Genomic DNA, 15,570 nt, shown 5'->3' on the forward strand with positions numbered 1-15,570 from the left:
GCTGCTCAGTTCAGCTGTGGCTGTACCCAGCTCTGCCTGGGCTATGGCACCAGGAAACCTGGCACCCTGCACAGCCCAGCCCAGCCCGGACTAGCCTGGCCCATCAAGCTGCTCCACAGGCCCCCACTGCTGCCAGCTCTGAGATGGATGAGTGCTGAGACTGTCCTGGGTGAGCAATCCCTGCTCCAGAGCCAGGCACAACCCCTGAACCAGGTTCCCCCCCGCCAGCCAGGCACACCCTCCAGAACCAGGTTCATCCTTCATAACCAGGCTCACCCTCCAGAGCCAGGCTCACCCCAATTCTCTCTCCCCAGATGGGCCAGGACTCCGTGAGGCGGATGGTGACAAGCTAGGCTCACACTGTCCCAGCTGTGGATGCTGCCCACAGCTGTTGGATATGACCTCTCCTCCCTGCACCATCTGAGCTTGCTGGGCTTGGAGCAAGCATGGACTCAGATCAACAATTCCAGGTACAGGAGGAGAGAAACCTGTCTGAGGTTTGAGATGACAATTCTGCCCTCAGTTACACTTTCTTGAACTAGAGCAGATTGGTTAGTAACAAGACACAGACCTAATTCTGATTATTTTTACACCTGCAAAGCCAATGAGTGTGGGAGAAGGAGCAGTGCTTTACACTGGCACTGGTGCAACGGCAATCACTGCTGCTGTTCAGTGCCCTGGATATTTTCCCTGCAAGATGGTTTCAAACACTTGCGAGAGCTGAAAACAAAGAAATTAAATACCAGCCTCGTGCAGACTTTAAAATGAAAAATAAAATGTCCTGCAAGGTTTTGGACTGAACAGGAAGATACGTTACAGAACTTTTTCAACCTTTTTTTGATTTTTTTCAACTTCCAAGCAGCAGAACAGCAAAATGCTAACAGGCAGGGCAGTTTGAGCAAAAATAAAATATTCTGTGGACTGGGTTGGAGAGTAAGGCAGTGTTTATTTTTTTTATGCTTTACACTTTGGCCAGCATTTATCCCGAATGAAGGCAGCAAATGTTATTAGATTTCATGGAATGTAAATAAACAGTTATTGGTAAATACATTTTGGTGGTCTGCTTGTTACACTGCATGTCAGGAAAACTATAGGGAACTGGCAGGAGTTCAGACATCTTCAAGGAACACAGAAAACAGACATATTTTACTAATTATAGCTAACAAAAACACTCTGAGATTACAGTTAAATTACATTAAAAAATAACTTGTTGGCAAAGACTGTGAGCATAATGCTTTGCCTATATCTTTCTGTATAATGTTTCATTGGAACAGAGCAGAACATCAGGAAAGGCTGGCACAGCCCACGCCCCGTGCCCTCGGGGCTGGGCCAGCTGGGCATTGTGGCCTGCAGGAGCTCCTGGTGTCCCCAGGGGCTCCTACGAGGGCCACAGCCTGGATTTGTCTGCAGGAGGGACTGCAGAGGGCTGATCCCAAACCTCCATCTGCACCTTTTCGGGTGGGAAGGGAAGGACAAAGAGGCACCTGCTGAACAGCCCCAGAGAGGGCTGCGGGGGCAGGAGCAGTGGGAGGTGAGGGATGGGAGAGCAGGAGACTGGGAGGTGAGGGATGGGAGAGCAGGAGACTGGGAGGTGAGGGTCAGGAGCAGTGGGAATTGAGGGCTGCATGGCTGGAGCACCCAGCAGGAGCTGTGGTGCCCACACCACCATGCCAGGAGGGTCTGAGCTGCCTCCAGCCAAGTCCTCACGGGGCTGTGAGCTGAGTGCCAAGGCTGCTTCACAGCAATGCTCCTTCCACCTCTGAATCTGCTCTGAAGCATCTCTGGAATGAGAAAGACAGAAAGGATGGCTCTGGTACGGAGCTTCTGTGGGCACAGGGACATGCTTTGGCTATGTCAGGATGCAGGAACCTCCAGCAGCTGATTGCAAAGTTAAAATCAGAAACATGACTTGACCCAAGCCTGGAATTCCCATTCAGTGGGTCCCCATTTCAGTGAAGGATTTCCCTCCTTACAGGAAGGGAGCTGCACTGGCTGTCCCCATGCCCGTGATGCCCAGGAGCTGCCTGAGGCATGGCTCTGAGGGGCTCTGCAGCCCTTCTCACGCCTGGGGAGGGTCTTTGGCTGAGCACCCCCTTTGCTGCTCCCCAGCTCCCCTCCTGCTGCCAGACCCAGCCTGTGGCACTCCTGCTCCATCAGTAGAACAAACCACTCCTGCAGGAGCAGAGCCCAGGAGGGAAAGGAGGTCTTTCTGCAGAAATCATTATGTTTTAATGACATCCTGGGTTTTCAGGACAAATGGGCTGTTGTGAGTGAGCCCCCCTGCCAGTGCACCACTGCAAGGGGCATGTCTGGAGATCAGTGCAGGGATCCTTGCGTTACACTGACTTCAATTACAAACTGTTCACTTCATGTTTGAAGAAGTTTGTGTGAAGTGCTTAAGAGAAATGCTCAGAAAAGCTGCGTGTGAGCAGCACTGGGGCTCAAAAACCCAGGTGCAACATCTATTCTGTTCTCCCATGGCTGCACATCAGGAGATGACATTATTGTTATTTTACAGACAGTCTCTAAACTAGAAAAAATTCCTTCCTTCAGCTGGTGGGATATTAAGACTGAGTGGTCCCTGGCAGGGTGATGCAGCGGGGCTGGAGGCTCAGCTGGGCCACAATGATGATCTGTTTTAAACCCAGGTAAATCAAGGCGGTCATTGGTCTGATCCCAGTTTATCAGGAAGACATAGGTCATTTTGTCTGCCAAGTAAATGGAAGGGGAATGAATGCACAGGCTAATCTGCCCAGAATATTAATAACACTTGTGCCACTGTGCACCACTCCAGAAACACCCAGTTCCTGGGGACCGGCTTATTCTTGCATCCATGCCCCTGTGAAAAGAAATCCTGTAATGAAATCATGCTTCACCATTACCCCATGGTAATCTCTTCACTTGGACTGTCTTTATGTCACATTTATGGCCTGTTCTTTGCTGGGAAGATTTTTAAAGGGGATCTGAAGTTTAAAAGAAGACAGATGACAAGCTGTGATCACGAGGAAGAGAGGCTCACCATATGGAAATAGAAAGCCCTGGCTCCCTCCCCTATCACTCCTCCCCCTCCCCTGCTGAGTTTCTCTACTTCACATGATGCTATTGGGATTTGAAGATCAGAATACAAATTAAATTATTAAATGAGGAACAAAATAAAAAAACAACAAACCAACAGAAAACCCCCCAAAACTTGGGCCTTTCCTTTCCATCCTTCCATGTGATCTGTAATTAAAAATCAAAGTGGGGAAAACAACCCTGCTGGAAGCTGGCATTTGGGATCCAGCTCAGTTGCCAAGAGAAGGATGTAGTGCTCAGGCAACATGTCTGTGCCTTTGCATGCTATGGGGGTTCATGCATGAGCTGCTTCTAGAGCTAAGGCATCATTTTAATGGAAGACTTGTTATGGGGCATATTAATTGCATGATTTATTATTTACTAACTGGGAAAAGCAGGAGCACCACTCCTCAGTCCAGTGCACGTTTCCAAAACTGGACTCTATGTCACCAAACCCACTCAGTGTTCCCAAAGCCAGGAGAACTGAACCCCCATCAGATGCTTTCTGGCCATTAATCCCTACAGCCTGAATGCATGGCAGCAACCCCTTAAAGCCTGGGCAGTGAAAGAGAAATAAAGGAATCCATTTCAGGCAGACAGAACTTGAGCAGTGGCAGTTTTCAGGTTCATTTTGACTGGGCAATTTTAAAGGAGTTGGTGATGTGACCAGAGTCACCCACGGAGGGTGCCCAGCACAGGTAAGGGACAGAGTCCATCCTGGGGCGGACAGGATGTGCTCCAGGGGCACTCCCTGTCCCTGGGTCAGCTCTCAGCCCTCCCACCTGCACCCCCTGGGAGCTAGCAGGGATTCTGCATTTTTGAAAAACCCCAAGCACACACAGCAGGCCCTGAGTTTGTAAAATCTGGCCCCATTTTCAACACTGACCTTGGGCTCAGCTGTTGGCCTCAGTGGCCAGACTTACAGAATAAGCACTTGGTCCCCTTAGTGCAGGTTTGGGCTATGGACATCCCATTTAGGCACCCATATTTGAACACTGCTTCCTTTAGCCAAAATAAATAACTGAATCAATGCTACACAGAGTTTAATCTAAACAGGTAATGGCCTCCAGCTCAGATATTCCCTGTATTCCATCAGCAGGTCCTGGAGATGGCAAACTGAAGCCTGCTTTTATAGTGTGCCAGCTCAGGGACCTGTTCCCAATTTGCAGATTTGGCCTGTTGCATTCTAAAAGATGTTTAATATACTCGATGCCTGTTTGTGTTAATGTTTACCATTGAAGTTCTTCATTATTTGATGTTATATTTGGCCATAGCATTAAAATTCCATTGGACCAACTGAAATCTAGTGTCAAATCAAAGCCAAAGAAGCATCTTTGTGATAGACTTTCAGCTTCCATCCAAACACTTCAAAAAATAAAAATCAATTCTAAGTGTTTGTAGCTTTTCTTTCTTTTGCCAGAGAAACAGCAAACACTTTATTTATGAGCTGGTTTTTCATATGCACAGCTCTGGAAGAACTGAGCCCAAAGCCGTGGACCAGCAGGGAAGCACAAGCTGCTCTGCCAGGAGGGCACAGCTCCCTCCCTGCAGGCTCAGGAGGGAATGGGGATGGCTGAGAGCCCTCTGATCCCTTCTCCAGGCCCCAGCATTTGGAATAACAGCATTACCTACAGCCCTGCCCACCTAAACCCCACGCCCTGGGGCACAGCTGCTGGACTGCACAGTTCTGCTGCCTGGAAACGTCCCATGTTTATTTGGGTCACAGCATCCCACAATGGTTGGGGTTAGATGGGACCTTAAAGCCCATCCCGTCCCACCCCTGCCATGGCAGGGACACCTCCCACTGTCCCAGGGGCTCCCAGCCCCAATGCCCAGCCTGACCTTGCACACTGCCAGGGATCCAGGGGCAACCACAGCTGCTCTGGGCACCCTGTGCCAGGGCCAAGGGCAGGATTTTTCCATGGGAACTCAGTGATAAAGGATCAGGAGTCAATCCCCACAAGCCAAGGGGAGTCACAGCCTTTGGGGGATGCTGAGGACCCCGGGGTCTCACAGATTTGGAGCCTGCAAACCACACAGGGCTCACAAAGCCCCTGGCATGGCTCAGCAAGGCCACAGCTAACATAAAGAGAGGTTTGCCTAAGTCCAGATGTTCCTGAGCTCAAAGGAAAATATGATGGCCGGGATTAAAAACTGGGAATCAGCATTTAAACATAAAGCTGGGAGGTTAGGATTGAGGAACAGTCAGCAGATATTTTCTTGGCCAGTTAAAAGGGGAGCTCTGGGAAAAGCCTTTTCTGTAGCCCACCAAAAAACTGCCTAAGTGGACAAGGATGTTTCAAACTGTGTCCCCTCTCCAGGATATTTCCTCCAAAATTTTAATCAAAATTAAGATACTTCGTATTTCAGTGAACTTTTTCTTTTTTTAAAGAATGGTGTTTTTTGGTTCTAATGATAATAAATTAAATTCTGTAAATGTCATCTCAGTACATATGAACATTTATTTGACAGTATTGGCATGTTTTGATTAACGAAGAGTTCCCACTTTGTTCCAAACTGGTTTTCTTTCTGAAATGGGAAAAATTGTCTGCAAAACTTTTTTCAGCTTTTGTTAAATGCTGAGAAACCAAGAAAAAAAAGATCCACAGCATTATAGTGAAGTACGAATTCTATACTCCTAATATGTAAGCAGAGGATGGGGACAGAAGACTTCTTTAGTTCTAGCAAACAGCCTTGGCCATCCTCAACTGCGTGACCTTCTGTATCCTGAGCTGGACAGCCCATCTCCCACCTGGCTCTGACCTCAGAGCTGTTCCCTGCTTGATGCAGGCAAGAAGCCTGTGCAGCTTTATTTATAGTAGAAACATTTTTCCCCTTCCAGTAAAACAACTACTGGCCTTACAGGGGGTTGAAGCAGCTTCAGAATCATTAAGGCTGAAAGAGACCTCCCAGACCATGGAGGCCAGCGTGTGCCCCTCCTTGTCCCCAGCCCAGAGCACTCAGTGCCACCTCCAGCCCTTCTTGGGACACCTCCAGGGATGGGGACTCCAAACCCCCCTGGGCAGCCCCTCCCAATCCCTGAGCACCCTTTCCATGGGGAAATTCCTGCTGTGCCCACCCTGAGCCTGCCCTGGCCCAGCCTGAGGCCGTTCCCTCTCCTCCTGTCCCTGTTCCCTGGGAGAACAGCCCGACCCCCCCCGGCTGTCCCCTCCTTTAGGTGGGTGTAGGAGGGGCTGTGCTCTTCCTTGAGCCTCCTCTGAGGAAGACTGAGGGAATTGGATCTGACCATCCCAACATCTGGCCCAGGTTCTTCTGTGTAAATTGGATTGTTCCATTGGCTCCACTGAGCAAACTCAATTTTTATTAGCAGAGGATCCCAATGTCAGCACTTGCTGAGCTATCCCAAGTGATATCAGTGACAAATCTGGCTTCCAGACACATTTATCACATCTGCCACTTCCAAATAAAAGGGGCTCATTGCATCAATGAAATGGCATCAGAGGAAACTTAGGGCTGAGGCAATATGTTAAACATTAGCCACAATGCTCACAGGCCTAGGAAGGCCTGATAAGCCATGATTAAACTTAATTATGGATTATTTTATATTACCTACCTCCAAGCACTGTGGAAAATTGCTTCCTTTTAACTGCCTTGGTGGCTCTCTCTGACCGTGCACATTCTGGGGGGATTTTCTCATGATTGATGTATTTGTTTACCGAGCTCGCTGCTCAAACACGGCGGATCCTCCCTTTAATCAGAGGTGTGAATACCTTCATAGTTGTCAGAGCCCACATTAACCTCTTGATTAAAAGACATCCTCACACTTACCATTAAAGAAATACATGAAACAAATTAAATTTGTATTCTCATTATAAACCCCACAAAGGGAAAATAATAATTTGGTGTTCATCTACTTGGCTTGTTGGTATTTCATCAAGTTGTACCTTACAAGAGAAATGGGTTTTTTCCTATTCTTCCCCTTTTACCAATGAGAGGGAAGGGTTTTGGTGGGCTGGGTTCTATTTTTGCCTTTGCCTAAGGGCAAAAAGCTCCATCATTTTTCACTCAACTTCCTTTGCTTGCTTGTCTACACTGGCTATTACTCTTGTTGGCTACAGCAATATTACCAATAAAATAAACATGTCAAAATTCAGAAGCACAAACAAGTTCGTCTGTGACACAAATTTTGCCTGGCAAATAATTCTCCTTGTTTCTGTAACGGCTTCAATTTCTTGTGGATTCAAAGCAAATTCATCTTAAATTTGATGCCTCCGTCTTATTTTTCTTTCCCAATCTCATTAGAGTAAAAATAGCAAGGATATCCATATGATTAAAGGCTTCATGTGCAAGAAAGCAATCTGGTCATAGTGCTCCTTAGCTTTATGTACTTCTTTCTATTTGACAACATTAATTTGCCATCTGTCAGCTCAGTTACAGAGTTTACTTGCTGCTTGCTTGGCATTCACCTCCCCCTTTTTCGTTGTCAGCTGTTTTTAATAGTTTGGCCTCCTTAAGTGGGCCATTTATGCAGATTTGAAACAGGAGAAATCCTAAAAACTGACCATATGGGAACCCACTTTGTACTCCCCAGGCTGGCATAGCCATGCACAGACCTCCTCCCCCTTCTAGGCACCCCCCAGCACCTCAAAAAACCAATTTTTCCATACCTCCACAGCACCTTCCATCTGGGGGACTCTGGATCATCTCACCACAGACACAAATAGATGAATTTTGCTCTCTTGGGCAAGTCAGCTGAATTGTTCAGGATTTCCTGGGAGCTGCATTCAGCCCCAAGTACGCAACTAGATGAAAGGTAAAATTGGAACACTTTTCCTTTTCTTGGAAAAGCCCTGTTTTTTGGGACAGGAGGCTTTTGGAACAGAGCATCTGGACCAAGGGACTGACATGGGAGGTGAGGTTGGCTATCAGACTGATAGGATTCCATCAGCATGGGCATTTTTTTCCAGATCACAAATATTTAAACCTCCAAAACCCATATATGAAGTTGAGTTACTCTTCTGAGAAGAGATACATCAGCTTATATATCTGAAATCCCACCCATTTATTTGAATGTACAGGAAAAAAAAAAAAGTCTTTTTTTTTTCCACATCATTTTTCTGCCAGTTGAAGAGATTCAGGATCCTCATGGGCACTGAAGTGAAAAGCCAACATGAAGACTGATGATTGCCTCATTCTAAAGGAAGAGCAGGGCTGTGCACTGGCCAGGGCTCCATGGCTCATTCGTGACAGGGAGTGTAAGCACTGTAAGTGCTGCCCATTGCCCTCAGGGTGGCCCAAGCTCCTGCTTCTCTACCTGACTTGGGAGAGGGGAACTGCACTTGGAAGGGTTTTCATGCTCAGGAGCAGTGAAATCACCTGCAAGGAAGTAAATGGAATGTTTTGTGTAAGCATGAGAATTCCTTAGTTTGCTTTGCTTATGTCCCATTCCAGGAAAAAGTGACATTATCAGGGCTCCTGACTGGTTTGCAGTGGGGGTTTGCTGGCTTCTTTCCTGGTTGCCTTTCCAGAAATTAATTTTTAAGTGATTAGAGAAAAAGGTAAAAGCTCAAAACCTTTTCAACTGAAAAGTCAGTAGAAGCTGTAGAACTGTATCTCAGGTCTGCAGAATTTAAACAGAAAGGACCAGGGTTTGTCTTCACACCCATGCAGGGAGGACACAAGGGGTGGGAGATGTTGCTCTGGGGGGAGCCTCACCTGCTTTGAGTCTTTTTGCTGAGATCAGCCCAGCAATCCAGAACAAGGGCTGGACAAGGTCAGCAAGGTCCAGCTCAGAGGGCACCTGGAGCTCAGCTGAGAGTGTTTTTGCTGGTTTGGAACCAAACTCTGTGCAGAAAAAGAGTCACTGTTGGGGCAGATCCTGTCAAGGAATCCTGAGGAGAGCTGCAGGTGATGGGGACAGAAAGGTGACCCTACCTGGGCCAGCCTGGTCAGTGGGACAGTCGCCATCAGAAATTCAGGCACAGAAGCTGACAACACTTTCCATCAGGACTGCTTTTTCCAGCAAAGGGAAGATGGAACGGTTTCCCAGCTCTGATGGCCTGAGCCCACCTTGAGCAGCCATGAGAGGATCACCCCAGAAAGGGAAATCTGACCGAGCCAGAGCCAGAGCAACACGTCCAGCCCCGCTGCCCCAGTGGGAGCCCAGCCAGATGTGTGCCTGCCTCTGGGGCTGGAGCAGCCCTGTAATTTATAACAGTCTCCAGGCTGCTCTCATTTACGTGGGGGCCATTGCTCAGCTCGTTCAGACAGAGTTCAAAGGCTGTCCCGAGCAGCTCTGCAGGTGGGATGGCCACCGACAGGGCCCAGGCCAGCACCTGGCACCATCCGCTCGCCACTCCCCGACTGACCCCTGACTGTCTCGCACAAAGAGATCTGGTGGGCAGCTGGTGGCTCTAACAGGCTACCAAAGGTCCATCCCACCTCCTCCAGGAACCTAGCAAACTCTCCTTTGCATCACCTCTCTGTAATGTGCAGATTGATGCAGGGTGCAAAAATGCAGCCCACAAAGATACCCCACCAGGGTGTGATGGTGACAAAACTCATCCCATACTGCCTGCCAAAAACACCACTTAAGCTTGATACAAAAGCAGCTTTTTATATTTCTGAAATGTAATCCCTGCTCCAAACATCTCCAGTATAAGCACACGTTGGGTTCAGGTATCCAAATATTTAAGAGTGTCTTTTGGGGCACTGTTGGCCAAACCCTGCCTTGTGTAGCCAACGTGCTGCTACAGATGACAGAAGTTATAATGGTAAAACAAATCCATCAATGTTTTGACCCAAACAGAAATGCTGGGGGGAAAAGAACATCAGCATGGTGTTGATGTTGGCAAAATGGGGCTGAAATGTTCAGTTTAAGGAAGCTGAGCCACTTTTATTTGTAATAAGACCTGACAACTTTCAGGACATGCTGTCTTTACAGAGACTGGATTCATTCTAGAAGCTCACTCACTTGCACAGGGGTTTAGTGAACCAACCAGACCTCCTCCTTCTCCTCTCTGGGAAGACTCATTAGCTGCAGGGAACTCAGTGTGAATGGGAGCTGTGGTGAGGTATGGGAAATTACACCAGCACCTCTAAAATAAATCACCAACCTACTGTTGATATGACTGCAAACCTGGAATGGATCCTCATTTCGGGCTGGGAAAGGGTCTCCAGCAACACTCTATAAAGTACAAAGGAAAAAGAAAGGAAATTGACCTTAAAAGCAACATTTTAATAATACAGGGGTGGTGACTAAATCCTCAGAGAGTAAAGGAGCTCCATCACACAGAATGGACTCACTGCTTGGGAAGGGGCTCCTGGCATCTGCTTGGAGCTTTGCTGGGGACAGGAATTCGCTGGCTGAGGGGCTGCTGCTGTCCCTTGTGCCTAGAGGAGATGCTGCAAGGGTGCATAAACTGGCACTGACTGTCCAAGCGCTCTGATCCCTTAAACATCCATGGTCCAGTAAACGATATCTGCAGTGTTCCACACTTGCACATCCTCTGTAACACCACAGGTGCCTCTGCTCCCCTCTCTGCAGCTGTGACCACCACCAAGGACAGCACAGGATGCCTTCCAGTTCCTCTCCCCACTTGGGCAAAAGCCACACCTCCAAGACTCACCTTGTTTTAACTACAGGGACAAAAGAACTGCACTTACACATATTTTGGTCATGCTCTGCTACTTCAACCTACTAAAAGGGAAATGAAAACCCTCAAAGTAAAAGAGTTTTACAGACCTTCCTGTCCTGAGCTTGTGCTGCTCTCCTGGGTCACCTGCGCAGCAAGGTCCTGGCTGAGCCTGCAGGAGAGACACAGCAAAGACATGGCACTGCTGCCATGCTCTGCTTCTCCCTGCCTGACTTCACTCCCCTCGTTTTCCTCTCAGCTTCCCTCTCCTTAAACACTTTGAAGCTTCTTTTGCATCATGGTTGGTTTTCAGATGTGCCATAAAAATGCACGTGCTGGGAATGCTGGGGTTAAGACATGGGAATGCAAGCATTGTGGAAATAACTTGGCTTTTGTTTTTCTTTTCCTTCCCCTTTTTTCCTTTCTTTAAACCAACTTTTCCATTTCTTCAGTATGTTGGCACTTAGAGCTTGCTTGGCCTGTTAAGAGAAACAGGGACTGAAGGGGGTCAGAGAAATTATCTGTTTAGGGAAATGAGCAGAGGCTGTTGCAAACTCTCAGCCAGGATTCCAGCAGGTAATTCCATGTGCAAGGACCTGCACATCCAAGCATTCAGCTGTTGGGAACTCAGTGGCTGTGACTCGTGACCCAGCTGTCACTGCCTTCATGCCCTGTGTCCTTGGGGAAAGATGCCTTGGGGACATTTTTGGGGAAAGATGTCAGATACTGGTGAGTGCAGCTATCCATGGACATGGAGTCATGGACACACAGAATGGTTTGGGTTGGAAGGGATCCTAAAGCTCATCCCATTCCACCCCTGCCACGGCAGGGACACCTCCCACTATCCCAGGTTGCTCCAAGCCCCATCCAGCCTGACCTTGGGCACTGCCAGGGATCCAGGGGCAGCCACAGCTTCTCTGGGCACCCTGTGCCAGGGCCTGCCCACCCTCACAGGAGAGAATTTCTTCCAATGTCCCATCTAATCCTGCCCTCTGACACTTAAAGGCATTCCCTGTGTCCTGTCCCTCCATCCCTTGTCCCAAATCCATCTCCACCTCTCCTGGAGCCCCTTTAGACACTGGAAGGGGCTCTGAGGTCTCCCCAGAGTCTTCCCTTCAGGATGAGCAGCCCCAACTCTCCCACCCTGGCTCCAGAGCAGAGGGCTCCAGTTGTTCTTCAGTTTCTCACTCTTCATCAATGACTTGGGGACATCCTAATGCTGTTCCTGCAGTGCTTTGGACACTGATGGCTGTTCCAAAACTCTTCTCAAAAGCAGAATAACACCAGGGCAATTTCAGCTCCTATTCTCTGGGCTGTTGCAAAGTGCCTGGGGAAGTGCTGTTGTAGGCAGATCATAATTAATAATTAGCATTATTTATAGTGGGGCCTGCAGAACAGAATTGAAAGTGTCATCAGATTTTACATCCAAAATGTTGTCTCAGTTAGTCCTTTCTAATTCCCAGGCATTGCTGTGGGAAGATACAATTGCACATGTGAATACTTTCCCATGCCTCCTTCTCCATGTGCCTGTTTCCATGCGTAAAGCATCTGGGAATGCTCGTAGGGCCTCGTTGGAAATACAGTGTGTGTGTGTAAATTGTTGCTTGTCTACATCTGTGTCTCTAATTGCATGTGAAAATCACTACTTTAGTTGCATCAATGAAATACAACTTTTTGAAAATACAGCTTGCATGTGTTTCTCATTCATTTTAGTGAGGCACAAGATGATCCAGTTGAAAAACAGTAGCTAAGACCAGATGTTCTTCTGCTCCTACAGCGTGAGAGAAGCAGCTCAGCTTTAAGAAACTCAAAGCTGCTCAGCTTATGATACTTGCAGTATCATGGGAGAGAAAGATCATCTCCTCCAGTGGCCTCCCTTCCCGAGGACCCACTGCTAAGGGAAAATGGCAGGAGTTCACCTTTGCTGCCAGGAATTTAGAACCAAGCACCAAAGCTTCTTCAAGTGCTGATGAGCAATGGCTGGACATGTGTTCTGGTCATTTAGTGAGTTTGGAAGCAACCAGGGGACACTCCTGGGGACACTGCTGGCCAGTTTAGACTGGACATATGGCAAAGGTGTAATAAAATATATGATTGGAAGGGTAACTTAAATAGCTTTGCCAAAATGTCATTTTAAAACTATGTGCCTAATTTCTAAACAATTGAGTTTTAAAGATTTAGTAACTCCTTGAATTTTTCCACAGCTCTGCAGCTACTTGGGTCATATTTCCAAATTCAATGTACCTCTTACTCCTCCACTTAAAACATTCACTTTTCATTTAGATTTGCAGGAAAAACAAAATCTGGATTACTTTCAAATTATTGGCCAAGCTCAAAGAGACATCCCAGCCCTTTATGGGGTGCAGATAAAAGAGCTCAGAATCCCTGCTCTGCCAGGAAAAATGTTCACTTTCTGTGAAATGCATTAAGAAATCAAATGAAGCGCTTATTAAACTTTTAGATGCAAGAATCTGAGAATTGGACAATGATGCATGTCTATGTCAGATGCTTGAGATGTGATGGAGCCTGTCATAAACTGCTGCTGGATGCATAATGAAGCTCCCTGTTCCCTCCCCCAGCTGCAGAGTATTGAAGTAGGAGCTGGGGCTGAAAGCACTCTTTGTGAGGATCAGCTCCAAACCCTTCTCTTTATTTACCAGCTTGCTGAGACTGACAAAGTATTTGGTATCTTGAAGCCTCCAGCCTGAGAGCCTGGCTTGTAGCCACAGCTGTTAGTGATTGTACCTGCTTTGGCATTTATTTTTCAGTGCCCTGACCTGCACATGTCTTCCTGTCCTGTTGACAAAGGACCTCAAGTAAAATAATTTGCTCCACACTCTCTTCCCTTCTACCTCTTTTGAAACCCTCCAATAAACCCATTCTGGGTGCTCTCCTCCAGAACATGTGAACCTAATCCTTCTCTTTTCAAAGCAGCATTGGATATTCCATGGCTATTCTGAGGGAATAATTATCCTTCTGACGAGAGGTGCAGGCAGAGGTGCTCCCTGCCCACTGCAGGTGTTGGAAGTGCAGCAGCACCTGAGGAAGCAAGGACTGTTAAAGAGCTCTCCTTCTGCCCATCAGGTCTGAGGTCACCTTCACAGACAATGCCAGGCTGTACAGGGAAGTCAGGTCACATCTGCTTATCAACCCCATGGACTTCACTGGTGCTGCTGCTAAATCCACGAGCAGCTAGGGCTTGCAGAGCCCACCCAGTTCCAGCAGCTCTAGAACTCTTTTCACTTCTCACTGCTAAACTTACTGCATTTGATCTATGATGGGAAGCAGGACAGGATCTGTTTATAACTGCAAATATGTGAATGGAGCTGCTGCAAGTAAGGGTGGGTGTGACCCCAGGTTTATACCTGAAGATGCAGCAGAAATCTGCCAAATTCCCTGTGAGCTCAGTGAGAAAAGCAGTTTCTACTTTTGCCTTGTTTAGACAAATACAAAATGTGCACAGCTAAATGATAGTAAAAATAAATATATATTTGTTTTGCTTCCTAAATTATCATATTAAATAATGATTAAAAATTTGTGTTCATATGGTTTGTCCTCAAAGTAAGATGCATGGATACCAGACTGAGAGACCACTTACCTTGGAATATGGAGCTTAAGATACTGCCTGCTTTATTCTTCCTTTCTCCTGTCAAGGCCATATCCAGCTTAGTGATCAATTCTTTTCTAATTACAATTTAAACAGAGGATTTGAAATATTTGGAAACCTTACCTGCACATTTGGGCATATATTTTTGCTCCTGTATTGACTTTTACCTCACAAACCAGCAGTGAGACTTTGAAGGAGTAAGATATTAACATTTTTGATTGGACCAGCAGTGATCTCAAACCCTAAAACATCCGAGATCAGGCTTCTGCATTGACACCAAACTCCTTCAGCTGTAGGGTCACTTGGGCTCCTCTTAGCCCACTGGGCCCTGCAGGATCATTGGTGCTCCCAAGGGCTCCTTGGAGCCGACTGCTGTCCTCACCTGGAGCACTCCAGTGTTCCCATGCCTTGCTATGTATTTATTTTCCCAGCTTAATGTGGTAGTTCAGATGATCTAAAATCATCTTTAAATGTCCTGGGACATTTTCCATTTGCTGTGAATGACTCAGCAATCCCACAATGATGAGAAAAAATGCCTTGAAAGTCCATTTTCCCAGATGCCCACCTGGCTGACTCCATCTCTCTGCTGCTTCCTGTGATGGAATGAAATCCTGATGATGCCACGTACCTCGAAGCACTGAATTAATTACTTTCCGAGCAATTTCCTAAGACTCAGCAGTCTTCAACCAAGTAGGCTCTGGCAGAATGGTGGTCAGAATCTCCCTCCACTCATTCAGAACATGTTATTGCTGGTGTGGGAAGCAGATCCAGCCGACCAGTACTGCCTGTTTCCAAAGAAAACACTCGCTTTACTGTATCTGGTGTTTTGAAGTGTATGAAAATAAATTATTTATTATCATGACTTTTGGGCTGAACCTGTTTATATGGGCTTGCATCTGTCTGATCTGAAGACTGAGTCACTGACTGACAGACACCCTCTTGGCTGGTCCCGTTACTTACATTATGTCCATACTGTTCCAACAGCTTAAATAAAAATAGCAAGCTTGAAACTTCTCTTCTGTTGGCATTTCTTCATAGAGACAGGGCGTTTCTTAAAGAAACACCAAATCACTCTTAAAGAGGTCAGATGTGCAGGGTGAAATGGCAGAATTAATGGTGAGACTCCCTGGCTGCAGCTTCCAGCCCAGCTTTAGCCCCCTCAGCTGCTGTGCTGGATGCCAAGAGAATGGCTGAGGAGGTTTGGACATTCAGAACTTCCCACAAATATCTCTCAATGACAACTAAAAACCTGCTCCCATCCAAAACCTGCTCCAGTCCAAAACCTGCAGCCCTTCTGCCCCTGCCAGCCACTTC

Source organism: Serinus canaria, chromosome 13, assembly GCF_022539315.1.
Source record: "Serinus canaria isolate serCan28SL12 chromosome 13, serCan2020, whole genome shotgun sequence".
Lineage (NCBI taxonomy): Eukaryota > Metazoa > Chordata > Aves > Passeriformes > Fringillidae > Serinus > Serinus canaria.